Here is a 14,188-nt window from a genome sequence, read left to right as displayed (position 1 = left end):
GTCCTGGATGGATCAAGGAACTGTACTTTCATACCATGACACAGTCTATTGGGTTTGATTGCAGGTTGGATCAAATATTAGTGCTTGCTTCTAAATTCGTGAATATTAAAATCCATATTCTTTCTTGTTCAAATTCTTTGATTGTTGAATCCAGAAATTAACATGGCCTCATTCAACCTGCACAGTAACTGTGTCATGCCGAGCCAGGCCATGGGCCTCCCAGCCCAATTTTCACCTCGACTCCTTGATGGTCCAAACTTTCTATACCATGATGCTGTCCAGTGGAATTAATTACAGAATGAATCAAATATTAATCCATGCCTCTCGATCTTTACCCTCAATCCTGCTTCTAAATCCCTGAATGATACTCCTTTTTTCTCAGCCAATCTTCCGACATTTTTCCAATTCTTCAATGTGTTTCCAAAAATTTTCAGCTTAATCGATCCTATGCTGAAATATATAGGCAATTATGCTGTTAACAAATTTTATAATACAAATGCATTAGATATATAAAAATGGGAGTAGAAATAAAAAAATAAAAAATTTGCTACAACTTCTGAGTTCTGACACAGCTTGAAGATAAAATTAATTGTTTTAGAAATTTGAACAGGAATCAAAATATATGGGAGCCAAGAAAATGAATTAAAATGAACAGGAACAAAAGTCATGCACAGCCAGGAAAACCCAAATCACAATGACCTCCTGAGCTACAAGGAACCTGCCCAGACTCTAGGAAGGAATTTATGTATCCCCACTTGCCTAGTCTCTCTTTCTTCTGCTATCTCAGCTTCCAACCTAAGACACCCATTGATTATAATAATGACTATTGGACAATACTACTACTTTCCAAATCACTCCCCTTGAGACAAAAGCTTTTGCTTTAAAGCCATTGAGCCACAAGTTTTTGGAGAAAAATTTGCAAATTTGAGTGGATTTTTTTTTTTTTTTTTTTTTTTTGGTTATGAATTTGTAGAGGGAAAATCATGTCATTCAGTTGAAAATAATGAAATGTTTTTTTTCATTCATAAATTCATATTCAATTTCTTAGCATGCAAGGGCATTGACCAATTGGGTTTCTTGACTCATTCAACTTTTTTCATGTTTGGGTTGGTCTTACTTTTCTATTGGTAGTCTACTCCCCATTTTCCCTTCTTGTGGACATACTGGAAATCAATTTTTTAATATGCATTTTTTTTTTCTTAAATAATTTGTTTTTAACCTCAACCATCATGTGGCCCATTCGGGTTTCTTCAATAAAATGGTTTTTTAACTCAAGACCCATCTTCCAATTATTAATCTTTCTATGTTGGAAGCTGAGGATAAAATTAATTTTGCTACAACTTCTGAGTTCTGACACAGCTTGAAGATAAAATTAATTGTCTTCCTGACACATTCACCAGTCCAATTTCCTCTACTCCATTCCTCTATATTCCTTGGTTCAAACCCTCTTAAACAGCTACAAATTGGTGAATTACAAATGCCCCACACTTGCCATAGACATCACACTCACTTTTACGACTCTGCCATGTAATCTCCCAATTCTCCATGCTGTCGTGGCTATACATTTCCACTATTGTTCCTTGAGGAGACGAGACATACTACCATAAGATAGAGGCGTATGCATGCTCAAAAGTGACAGAAACATTACCATCTTGATCATCAACTACATGAAATCCATTGAGATAATTCATTTCAGGTACTCCTATTAAGGTCTGACCATTCCATGGACCACTACGCCAGAATGGACAACTGGCGCTCCAGACAAAATTTCAGGAATGTTTGATGGATGAATGCCAGCTGAGAAGCTTCCAACAGCTGGATCCGAAGGACTTTTCCATGATGTTAGTGCTTTCTTCTCACCAGTCTTAATGTTTTCACTCAGCTCCATCTTCTGCAAAAAGGTGTGAGAAGGATGCTGGAAGCTCTCCCATATGATCTTTCAACTGTTTTTGTCCTGCAAAAAAAGGTTCCCAGAATCTAAAAGCTGGGCACTTGAATTTGGAGCGGCATTTGAATCATTTGATGACCAGAAGATCTCTTTGTGGCCATTTAGAACCAGGAGATTACCATCTTCAGATACCATCACAATCCCTGAAGAATCATTGAGAGGGTTTTCCCTGTTAGCTATCCATATAACAGTGAATCGGGAAGTGGTGTTGTACCAGATCCCGAAGTATTGTTTAGTGGAATTGCCAGAGCTAAAGAAACCTATTTTGAAGAGACTTCCATTAGAGAGCATAGCTTCGGGATCTTTGATGAACTGGGTGGATGTAATGGTGTTAGTACCTGTGCAAAACTGAAAACAAAGACAAGAAAGTAAGAGAAGTAACACTTATGCCACTGATGATTCCCATAGCTGCTTCAATGCTTCGTGTTGGTGAGAAAATGGACTCCATCTGGTATGCCATAAAAGGGGATGTTGACAATGTTCCATCTCAGATTCATCCAACCGTTCCTGCCGAAGTCATGGTAAACTCTCTTTGTCCATACGATTGGATCAATTTGGTCGTCAAAAAAAGGAGCCTGTATATTTTTTTAATAAACCCCATTACATCACATGGATCAATTTGAAAGCTTACATGGAATGTTATTTTATCTGCAACCACCCACTGTGGCTGGCAGTCAAACAAATGGGGCTTGCATTCAACTCTGGAAACCATCACATATTCACACTTCCACATTAGATGCTTGGGCATTAAAACAGAAGCAATTCAATCCAGAAAGAGTATAAAGCATTAATACCTATTATCTTTAACCTGTCCAGTTTCCAATGATATTTCTCTGATCTGCATGTTTTTATTTCAAGGTGTATAGATTTTTCTTGAGAAATGAAGTATCAAAATCAACAAAACTGATTGTTTCGTGCAACTATAGCTTCATGGGCTCCTTGAAACGAGGATGGGCACAGTCCTCCCCACAGAAATCATCAAAATATATATTACAAATAAAGATTTAATTTGCTCTAACCTAATTTTTACCGGGCATGGACGTTTGTAACAGTTACTTGGTTCACTGAACATAAGTTTTGTCTCCTGGAGGACTCTGTATCTATTGTAATCTGCCTCTCACTATATGCAGGTGGCTTTGGGGAAGGAAGATGAGCAATTTCACTACAGAGCATAGAAACAACAATTGAAATAGATGGCCGATCTTTTGCTAATTCTTGCACACATAACAACCCCACATGTATGCATCTCAATATCTCCTCTTGGTAGCATTCTTCTGATATTCTCCCGTCTATAAATGCTTCCATGCTGTCTCCATTCCATAGTTTCCATGCCTGAAAAATTAACACATAAATTAAAACTTATTAGAGTTCAACAGTCACAGGAAGAGGATGATGAAGCTTTACAGAACTGAGGTGATGATGCAGAAAACACTTACATATCCTAAAAGGCTCAAAGACTGCTCATCATGACAAAAGCCTGCGCTTTTTATCCCGCTTATAATCTCTAATAATAATACTCCAAAGCTGAATACATCGGACTTCTCTGAAAAAATCCCTTCCATTGCATACTCAGGAGACATATAGCCACTGCACTTTGTCATTGAGACAGAAATAAATATCGGATCCAAGTTAAGGGAACTTGGATAAAGCAAGGGCTACTTACTATGTTCCAGCAATCCTGACGGTGTTGGCTTTATCCTGTTTGGCTTGAAATATCCTGGCCATACCAAAATCTGAAATTTTAGGATTTATGTCTTCATCCAATAAAATGTTACTTGCCTTAAGGTCCCGATGAATAATTCTTAATCTAGAATCCCTGTGAAGGTAAAGGAGGCCTCGGGCAATCCCTTCAATAATGCTGAAGCGTCTCCTCCAAGTTAGAGAATCTCGCTTGACAGGATCTGAATTAATAGCATCCAAAACAGAAAACAAAAGGTAAGAGACAATTGATGTGGAACTAAGAAATTTCAGAAACTATGGATAAGAGAAGGGACAGTAGCATGATCTGACCAAAGAGAAAGGCATCCAAGCTTTTATTTGGCAGGTACTCGTAGACCAACATCTTTTCATCTCCTTCAGTGCAGCAGCCAAGAAGTCTAACAAGGTTTCAGTGTTGGACATTAGAAATCACCATAACCTCATTCAGAAATTCTTCAAGCCCCTGGGCAGATGCTCTTGATAGCCTCTTCACTGCTATTTCTTGTCCTTCTGGCAATTTTCCCTTTAAACAATCATCAAACTAGTAAATACTAGTCCAAACATAATACCCAATATAGCTCCAGTTGAAGACGCATTACCCTGTACACTGAACCAAAACCACCCTGCCCCAGCTTATTGGCCTCATCAAAGTTATTTGTTGCAGTCACCAGCTTCTCAAAATTGATAAGCAGTTGCTCTTCAAGTTTAACTTGCTTCACATTGTTTCCAAGCATATTGGCATCAGAAAAATTTGGATGTACATTCCCTCTTTCAAACAGTGACACTTCCACGATTTTCTCCCTTCTTACTCTTGCTGATTGTGAATTTAGCAGTGAGAATGTATGAATAAAAACTACAAATATATCCCATCCCACTAGACTATGTTAAATGGGAAATATTACCTCTTTGTTTGGTCATCCAACACCTGCATGATAAATATATGCAGATGATAGTAATTGTTCCTATAATCACTATAACTGAAACAATTACTTTCACATTTCTCCTTTCATCTGTAAATCAAAACAAGAAGTAAATATCGGACTAAAAATCAAAATATGAACTAGTATCTAAGCAGAGAGAGAAAGAGGTAAAGGAAACAAGACCATTTTACCTAGTTCCGTGTGTGCGACACGAATGTAAAGATCTGCTCCACTGCTAGAGAACTTTTGCATATCGAGTAAGTCACGACTCCATGACATACAACCAATTCCATTATTATAGGAATAAGCTATACAGGAACAATTCTTCAAGCACATATCTCTGCATTGATTTTTAAGAGCAGGGAACCATTCTACAAAATCTGGTACTTTCACCATTGTTACCCTAAAAAATCCATCTATTTTTCCCACTTCAATGCTACCATTTGTTCTCTCACATTGCAATGGGGTCTTCCTCACACACCCACTAGTCCAATTTCCTCTATTCCATTCCTCTACAGACTTTGGCTCATACCCTCGCAAACAGCTACAAATTGGTGAATTCTTTGGATTACAGATTCCAAATACCCCACACTTACCATAAACATCACACTCAGTTTGCTTGCTTTCCCATCTGACCTCCCAATCTTCCTTCTGTCTATTTATTTCCTCCATTGTTCCTTCAGGAGTCAAGGTAAAGTACAATGATTAAAAATCATCAGAAGTAGTAAAAGATACAGAAACGGTACCTTCTTCATCATGGTCCATCCGAAACCCATTACCTACAAATGAATTCATGTTGGCTACTCCAATAAAGATCTGACCATTCCATGGACCAGTGCGATAATATGGATGACTGCCATTCCAAATGAAAGTTTGAGTGATATTTGATGGATCAACACCTACAGAGAAGCTTCCAATGGATGGATCTGAAGCCTTTTTCCATGATGTCAGCACTCGTCTCTCACCGGTGTACATGTTGGTGCTGAGTTTCATATTTGCCAAAAGTGCACGAGAAGGATGCTGGAAACTCTCCCATATGATCCTTCCACTGCTGTCGTCTTTCAAAACAAGGTTTCCAGAATCTAAAAGCTGGGCGGTTGTGTTTGATACAGCATTTGAAACATTTGATGACCGGATAACCTCTTTCTCGCCATTCAAAATTTGAAGATTACCATCTTCAGATATCTTCATAATTCCAGAAGTATCATTAAGGGGCTTGTCCCTGTTAGCAACCCATACCACAGAGGATACAGAAGTCTTGCCGTACCAGATTCCGACATAGCGTTTGGTAGAATTACTAGGGCTAAAGAAACCCAGTTTGAAGAGACTTCCATTAGAGACTATAGTTTCAGAATTATTGATGAAGTGTGTGGATGTAAAGGTGTCTATGGCATAAACGCAAAACTCAAACCAAAAACAATAAAATAAGAGCAATAGAACTCTTTCAGTAGTACCACTGTTGATCCCCATAGCTGCTCCAATGCTTCTTGTTTCTTTGAAAATGGACTCCGTCTAAAGGTTGTATGAGATGTTCTGTCTTAACTTCCTCCTCGTATCTTTCCACGACAAGCGTAGATGTTTCTTTCAAAAAAATATCAAAGTCATCGTCAACTCTGTTTTGGGAAATCTTAAATTGGTTTATTGTTAGAACAAGGTGCCCCGTCGAAACAATGGGCAGACACAAACGGACAAGTGATTTGGTCTGCTAGCACCAATTGTACATGCCACTCCAAAAGAAGGGTCTGCAATCTGCATTGAGTTTGGAAACCATCACACCTCTACAGTAGATGCCTAGGTATTAAAATAAAAGTTGACAAGTGATTTGGTCTGCTAGCACCAATTGTACATGCCACTCCAAAAGAAGGGTCTGCATTGAGTTTGGAAACCATCACACCTCTACAGTAGATGCCTAGGTATTAAAATAAAAGTTGACAAGTGATTTGGTCTGCTAGCACCAATTGTACATGCCACTCCAAAAGAAGGGTCTGCAATCTGCATTGAGTTTGGAAACCATCACACCTCTACAGTAGATGCCTAGGTATTAAAATAAAAGTTGACAAGTGATTTGGTCTGCTAGCACCAATTGTACATGCCACTCCAAAAGAAGGGTCTGCAATCTGCATTGAGTTTGGAAACCATCACACCTCTACAGTAGATGCCTAGGTATTAAAATAAAAGTTGACAAGTGATTTGGTCTGCTAGCACCAATTGTACATGCCACTCCAAAAGAAGGGTCTGCATTGAGTTTGGAAACCATCACACCTCTACAGTAGATGCCTAGGTATTAAAATAAAAGTTGATTCAATCCAAAAATAGTAGAAAGTATTCATATCTAACAAGTCCAATTTTCATGTGTTGTTTCTCTGTTCCATATCTTTTTGAAGAGCTCAGTGTAGAAGATCTATATACATTTTGTTGAAGAATAAAGGATCCAAATCAATAAATTAGATAGCAGTACATGATGGGGTTCTTCAGACTGAAGGCACCAAATTGAATACATACCCACATAAAAAATAAATAATCAAACTAATTGTCACCTAATCATATTCTATCGGCCCTGAATGACTGTAACTGTTACTTGGTTTGAAGAATATTTGTTTTGTCTCAGTTGAGAAGACTCAATATCTATCGCAGTCTGCTTCTCTAAGAATGGAGGTTGCTTTGGGGGAGGAAGATGTGCAAATTCACTAGAGAGCATAGAAACAACAGTTGAAATGGATGGCCTGTCTTTAGCTGATTCTTGCACACATAACAGTCCCACATGTATGCATCTTGATATCTCCTCTTGGAAGCAGGCTTCTACTATGGTTTCATCTATTAGTTCTTTGATGTTGTGTTCACACCAGAGTGTCCATGCCTGAAAATTTTAACAAAACATAGTGTAATTTTAGGTTAAATTTGCTGGAATACAATGATGAAACTCTTTATAACTAAGGTGATGATTTCCATTATACACTTACATATCCCAAAAGGCTCATGTACTGGTCATCATATTGAAAACTAGTGTTCCTTCTCCCACTTACAATCTCTAATAACAACACCCCAAAGCTGAATACATCAGATTTTTCTGAAAATTGTCCTCCCATTGCATACTCAGGGGACATATAACCACTGCATTAAATCATTGAGCTATAAATATTAGGATATCAAATAGATGACTTAAGGAAATAGTGAGAAGGCAATGACCACTTACTACGTTCCCACGACCCTCATTGTATTGGCTTGATCTTGATTGCTTCTAAATATCCTTGCCATACCAAAGTCTGAAATCTTAGCATTCAGATCTTCATCCAACAAAATGTTACTTGCCTTTAGGTCTCGATGAATGATTCTTAATCTAGAATCTCTGTGAAGGTAAAGGAGACCTCTTCCAATCCCTTCGATAATGCTGAAGCGTTTTCTCCAATCCAAAAACTCTCGCTTCAGAGGATCTGAATGATGGGCATAGAAAAAGAAAACAGAAACATAAGTCTCAATTGATAATATGGACAAAATACTGCTGCTGTGCTGCATTGAATCTATAGTGATGCAGAGCTATGAAATTGGAACAACATATAACATTAGGGACAATAACATGATCTAACCAAAGAGAAAGGCATCCAAGCTTTTGTTTGGCATGTACTCATAGATCAACAACTTTTCATCTCCTTCAATGCAGCAGCCAAGAAGTCTAACAAGATTCCGATGTTGGATTTTAGAAATCACCATCACCTCATTCATGAATTCTTCTAGACCCTGTGCAGATGCTCTTGAAAGTCTTTTCACTGCTATTTCTTGTCCTCCTGGCAATTTTCCCTTCAAACAATCAACTAAATTAATAACTAATAGTTCAAAATAATACCCTAGAAAGCTCAAAATGAACAAGCATTACCCTGTATACTGGACCGAAACCACCCTGCCCAAGCTTATTGGCCTCAAGAAAGTTGTTTGTTGCAGTTGCCAGCTTCTCAAGGGCGAGAAGTGGTAACTCTTCAAGTTTAACCTGGTTTGCATTGTCTCTAAGCCTATTCATATCATAAATTTGATATGCATCCCCTCGGTCAGATAGTAATATCTCCTTGCTTTTATCTTTCACTGTTGCAAAATGTAGAAGTGAGTCATTTCTAGATAACAACTACAAATCTATCATAGCATAGCCTACTGAGCTGCTTTTTAAATGGGAAAATTACTTGTTTGTTTGCGTCTCCACCTCCATGAGAAATATGTACAGATGCCAATGGCAATTGTTCCTATTACAATTGTAACAGAAATAATTGCTTTCATATCTTTCTTCTTATCTGTAAAACAGAACAAGAAATATTCAAAAATTTATATAACCAAAGCCTAATACATGAGACTGGATTGGATACAAGTTGCCATAAGGTGTTTAATAAGCTTGGGTGTTCGCATATTCCATTCTGCAAAAGGATACAACCAGAAAAACAAGAGGTAAAGAAAACAAGAACATTTTTACCTAGTTCTGAATTGGCAAGGCGAATGTAAAGATCTGCCCCACCTTGAGTGAATTTTTGCAAATCAATCAAGTTTCCACTCCATGACATACAACTGATGCCACTATAATATGAATAAGCCATGCAAGAACAATTCTTCAAGCACTGCTCTCTGCATTCATCTTCGAGAGCAAGAGACCAATCCGCAAAGTCTGGAACTTTCACTGTTGTTAGCCTAAAAAATCCGTCTAGTTTGCCCTGTTGACCGCTGCTGTTTGTTCTTTCACATTGTAGTGGCGTCTTCCTCACACATCCACTAGTCCAATTTCCTCTACTCCATTCCTCTATATACTTTGGCTCATACCCTCTCAAACAGCTGCAAATTGGTGAATTCCCTGAATTACAGATTCCAAATGCCCCACATGTACCATAAACATCACACTCACTATTATTGCTCCTCCAAGTAACCTCCCACTCCTCCTTCCCGTACTCCCTGTATGTTTCCACTAGTGTTCCTTGGGGAGTCAAGACATAATATAAAAAGATAGACGAATTTGCCACAGTAAAAGTTGCATAAACAGTACCTTCTTTATCATCAACCACCTGAAATCCATTATGGAAAACTGAATTCATGTCGGGTATTCCAATAAAGATCTGTCCGTCCCATGGACCACTTCGCCAATATGGATGACTGCCATTCCAGATGAATAGTTGAGGAATGCTTAGAGGGTTTATTCCTGCAGAGAGACTTCCAATAGACGGATCAGAGGGAGATTTCCATGATGTTAGTACTACCTTCTCACCAGTATTTGTATCAGTGCTGATTTTCATCTTTGGCAAAAGTGAATCAGAAGGATGTTGGATGCTCTCCCATGTGATGCTTCCGCTGTTATCTCGCAGAACAAGGTTTCCAGAATCTAAAAGCTGAGCACTTGAATTTGCTGCTGCATTTGAAACATTTGAGGACCAAACAATCTCTTTCTGGCCGTTCATAACCAGAAGATTACCATCTTCAGATATGGTCACAATCCCAGAGGAATCATTGAGGGGTTTGTCCCTGTTAGCCACCCATATGACAGTAGATAAAGAAGGGGTGCTGTACCAGATGCCAACGTAGCGGTTGGTTGAATCGGCAAAGCTAAAGAAACCCAGTTTGAAGGCACTTCCATTAGAGACTAGAGTTTCAGGGTCTTCGATGAATCGAGTGGAGGTCATGGTGTCGATGGCAGTGCAAAACCCAAAACAAATTACAGAAAGCAAGAGAAGTAGAGCTATTAAGCTTTTGAGGCTGATGATTTCCATAACCTCTTGAATGATGGTTGCTGTTGTGAATATGGAGATATATATTTTCGATGCATATGTCATACAATGATGTTTTGACATTTTCCATCTTCATCTGTAACCAAAAGGTCTAAATCATCTCCCTCCGTTCCCACATGGATATATATAAATAAATATTTCTCTTAGTAATACCACTGCAGGTCTTGCCTGGCAACTCAATTTGTCTTTTCAAGCAGCCTTGCGTCAGAAAAATGCTATGCGTTCGATTAATCTAGAAGCCACCTGTCTTCCCAATTCCTCAACCGGTTGCCACATTCGCTTTAAGTTAGGGTCCTGGATGGATCAAGGAACTGTACTTTCATACCATGACACAGTCTATTGGGTTTGATTGCAGGTTGGATCAAATATTAGTGCTTGCTTCTAAATTCGTGAATATTAAAATCCATATTCTTTCTTGTTCAAATTCTTTGATTGTTGAATCCAGAAATTAACATGGCCTCATTCAACCTGCACAGTAACTGTGTCATGCCAAGCCAGGCCATGGGCCTCCCAGCCCAATTTTCACCTCGACTCGTTGATGGTCCAAACTTTCTATACCATGATGCTGTCCAGTGGAATTAATTACAGAATATTAAATATTAATCCATGCCTCTCGATCTTTACCCTCAATCCTGCTTCTAAATCCCTGAATGATACTCCTTTTTTCTCAGCCAATTTTCCAAAAATTTTCAGCTTAATCGATCCTATGCTGAAATATTTAGGCAATTATGCTGTTAAACAAATTTTATAATACAAATGCATTAGATATATAAAAATGGGAGTAGAAATAAAAATAGGAATACGAGTGAATGATGGTTTCAGGTGCAAGTCAAGAATCAAAATCCTAATAAGAACGCGGGGATTTTAGTTTCAATAACATTTTTTATTTATATTCTTATTTCTAATAAGAAATTTTTTAAATATATCCATTAAAACTCTTTATAAGGCTATCATTTTTTGAATGAAAATAAATTTTATATATGAAATATTTAAAACAGTCTCCTTTTCAACCTCACTCCACCCATCCTCCAAAACCCGAATCGTGATGGTTTTTCATTCTTTATTTTGATGTTGGAGGGAAAAAATGAGGATGAAGATGAAGATGAAATTTAAAAAATAAATAAATAAAAGAAGGAAAGAAAAGGATATTAGGATTTGGGATGAATGAGTGTTTGAAAGTTGAAAAAGATAATAATTTGATCTTTTTGTATAAAAAAAAATTAATAATGAATTTAAAAAAAAAAAAAATCATAAAGTCATATTCAATTTCTTAGCATGCAAGGGCATTGAGCAATATAAGTTTCTAGATTCATTCAACTTTCTTCCTGTTTGGTTGGTCTTACTTTTCTATTGGTAGTCTACTTCCCATTTTAAGGTCTTGTGGATATAATGGAAATAAATTTTTTAATCTGCATTTTTTTTTTTTTTTTTTTATGTTTTGGTTCTTAGATAATTTGGTTTTAACCTCAACAATCATGTGGGCCATTTAGGTTTGAAGATGGTTTTAAACTCGAGACCCATTGTGGACCCCGCATTTTGGCTCATGCGTTTCCCACTCGATGGCGAGTTCGATTTCTATTTTATTCGAAATTTTGATTTTTATTGATTAAGAAAATGACTTGGAGTCGCCACTTATTTTTGTTTTATTTTTAAAGGGTAAACAAAATAAGAAAGAAAAACCCTAAGTGTGACTCCTTATTTGGAAAAGGTGGTTTACGAAAAACCGGATCGGGTTCGGGGGTCAGGTTACTTATCGGGAAGATACGGTAAATACCGTAGCACCCTTCTAAGTCCCTAAAGTCAGGTCTCTACTAATAAAATGAAGCAATCATGGCAATTGATGAGGGAATCAATGAATACTCAGAGTGATCATGCACATGTGAGAATCGGGACATGCATAGACAGCGATTAGAGGGAAAATGGGTACATACCTGGGCAACAATCCACCATGCGCTATCAATAGAGGGGTTAATGCACAATTTAGGAATAATTTCTAGCATGCATGTCGGAGAGCAGGATAAATCAATCATGTATCATAATCAAATCGATCTATTAGTCAATCAATTGATCAGTCACATATGTGGGGCCCCCATCAAAACCCGTTTATTTTACATGAATTAATCTCATAAATTCCATTGTTTGGAATTACGAAAAATTCGTTCATGCTTATTAAAAACAAGAGGAGCAGAAGATTGTTTGAAGGTCAGAATGGAATTAAGCTATTTGAGAGAAAATCGGATTTTGAAATTCATTTGAAAAATTGGAGTCTCGAAAGTTATTTAAAGAAAATTGGGATTTTGGGAGTTAGGAATAAGAATTTCGGGAATTAAATTTGAAGGGAATTGGAATTTTGGAATCTGAAAATTAAGTTCGGAAATTAGGGTTTTTGGGGGAAAAAATGTTTAAAAATGGAATTTAAAAATAAATAAATAAATGAAAAAAAATAATAAAGATGAAAATAATTATTAAATAAATGAATGGGAATATTGGAATTTTTGAAATTAGAAATTAAATTTGAAAGTTGGAAATTTTAAAGAATTATTTAGAAAGAAAAACGAAATTTTAAAAATTAAATTGAAAAATCGGAATTTCAGAAAATTATTTGAGAATAGAATTTTTAGCGATTATTTGAAAATTGGAATAGAAATGGGATTTTTCGTGAAATCGGGATTTTAAGAATCATTTAAAAAGAATTTACGGAAATAAGACATTTGACACCAAACTTGACACGTAAAAAAAAAAAGAACAAAAACAAAAAAAGGTAAAAATAGTAATAAGAAAAATAATAATAAAATCCACCACATGATACACAACTGGGCCACGCAACAGTCACTAATTTATTCAAAAAGAAAACTTGAAGTGCCTGCCACTTATGAGAAATACCATGCCACCATTGACTTTTCATCATAGTTTATTTAAACTTTCTTATGTCCTTAGTGAGTGGCCTCTTCTGGAAGACGGAGAACGAAGCCCCATTTCTCCACTAAAGCAATAGCCTGCAACCCATGTACACCCGGCTAGCACACAAATCACCATGTAGAGCCTCATTCCACTTCCTAAAAGGCAGCAAGAGACTCGCGACATGCTTAAAAACATCATGACTGGGTGTCTCATGGCATTTGCATGGAGCTTCGTTTACATGGGTATGAATATGGATGGGAAGAAACGGGCATGAAATGGGCATGAGCATGGGATGAGCAAGATGCAACCATGCATGGCCATGCGTGGCCATGCAAAAGTGGTAAGTGATGGGTTTAAAGGATAGGTGAACAATGAGGAAGCTGGATAGAGTTGTGGGCATAAATGGTGATCAGTTCAATAACTTGAATTCTTGACATTCTCGGTTCATCACATTCAGAAACCACTCGGAACTAAAAACATTTTAAAGGTCCCAGGTAGTTTACAAAAGTAATGGTTGGTATTTATTTTTAGAAGCAAAAGGAGGGGGACTCAGGAAACAGAGCATATTCAAAACAACATAAGCAATACAAGTAAAGAGCAATGACTTGACTGATCAAGTAATACGTTAAATAAATAATATAAAAAAACAGTCCACACTTCAATTATTTATGAGAGAAATCAAAGAAATCACGAAACAACCAAAACGGAACAAGCATGAAATCAAACTCATATTCAGCCAAACTCAATCCATAAACACCCAAACTGATGATGCTTAAGTAGCAAAAACAAACGATGAAGAGCAGAGGATATGAGATGAGCGAGAGAAATATCCTGCAAACTCACCTGAAAAAGCCCTTAGGTAGAATTTCTTCCTTCAAACACCACCTTCCTTCTCCAGCTCCGACAGCTCGCTTGCCATTCCTCTTTTCCTCAAGTTGCTCGTCACTCTCTCGCCACCATGCTCTCCTCCC

General features: G+C 37.3%; 1 pseudogene; it reads right to left on the bottom strand.

Annotated features, from left to right (window-relative positions):
• Positions 1 to 2,776: 2,776 nt before the first annotated feature.
• LOC117923173 lies at positions 2,777 to 10,310 on the bottom strand (annotated as a pseudogene).
• Positions 10,311 to 14,188: the final 3,878 nt, after the last annotated feature.

The sequence above is a fragment of the Vitis riparia genome, chromosome 10, assembly GCF_004353265.1.
Source record: "Vitis riparia cultivar Riparia Gloire de Montpellier isolate 1030 chromosome 10, EGFV_Vit.rip_1.0, whole genome shotgun sequence".
Taxonomy (NCBI): Eukaryota; Viridiplantae; Streptophyta; class Magnoliopsida; order Vitales; family Vitaceae; genus Vitis; species Vitis riparia.
The sequence above is the reverse complement of the archived record's forward strand: the minus strand, read 5'-3'. Positions and strand labels throughout refer to the sequence as shown.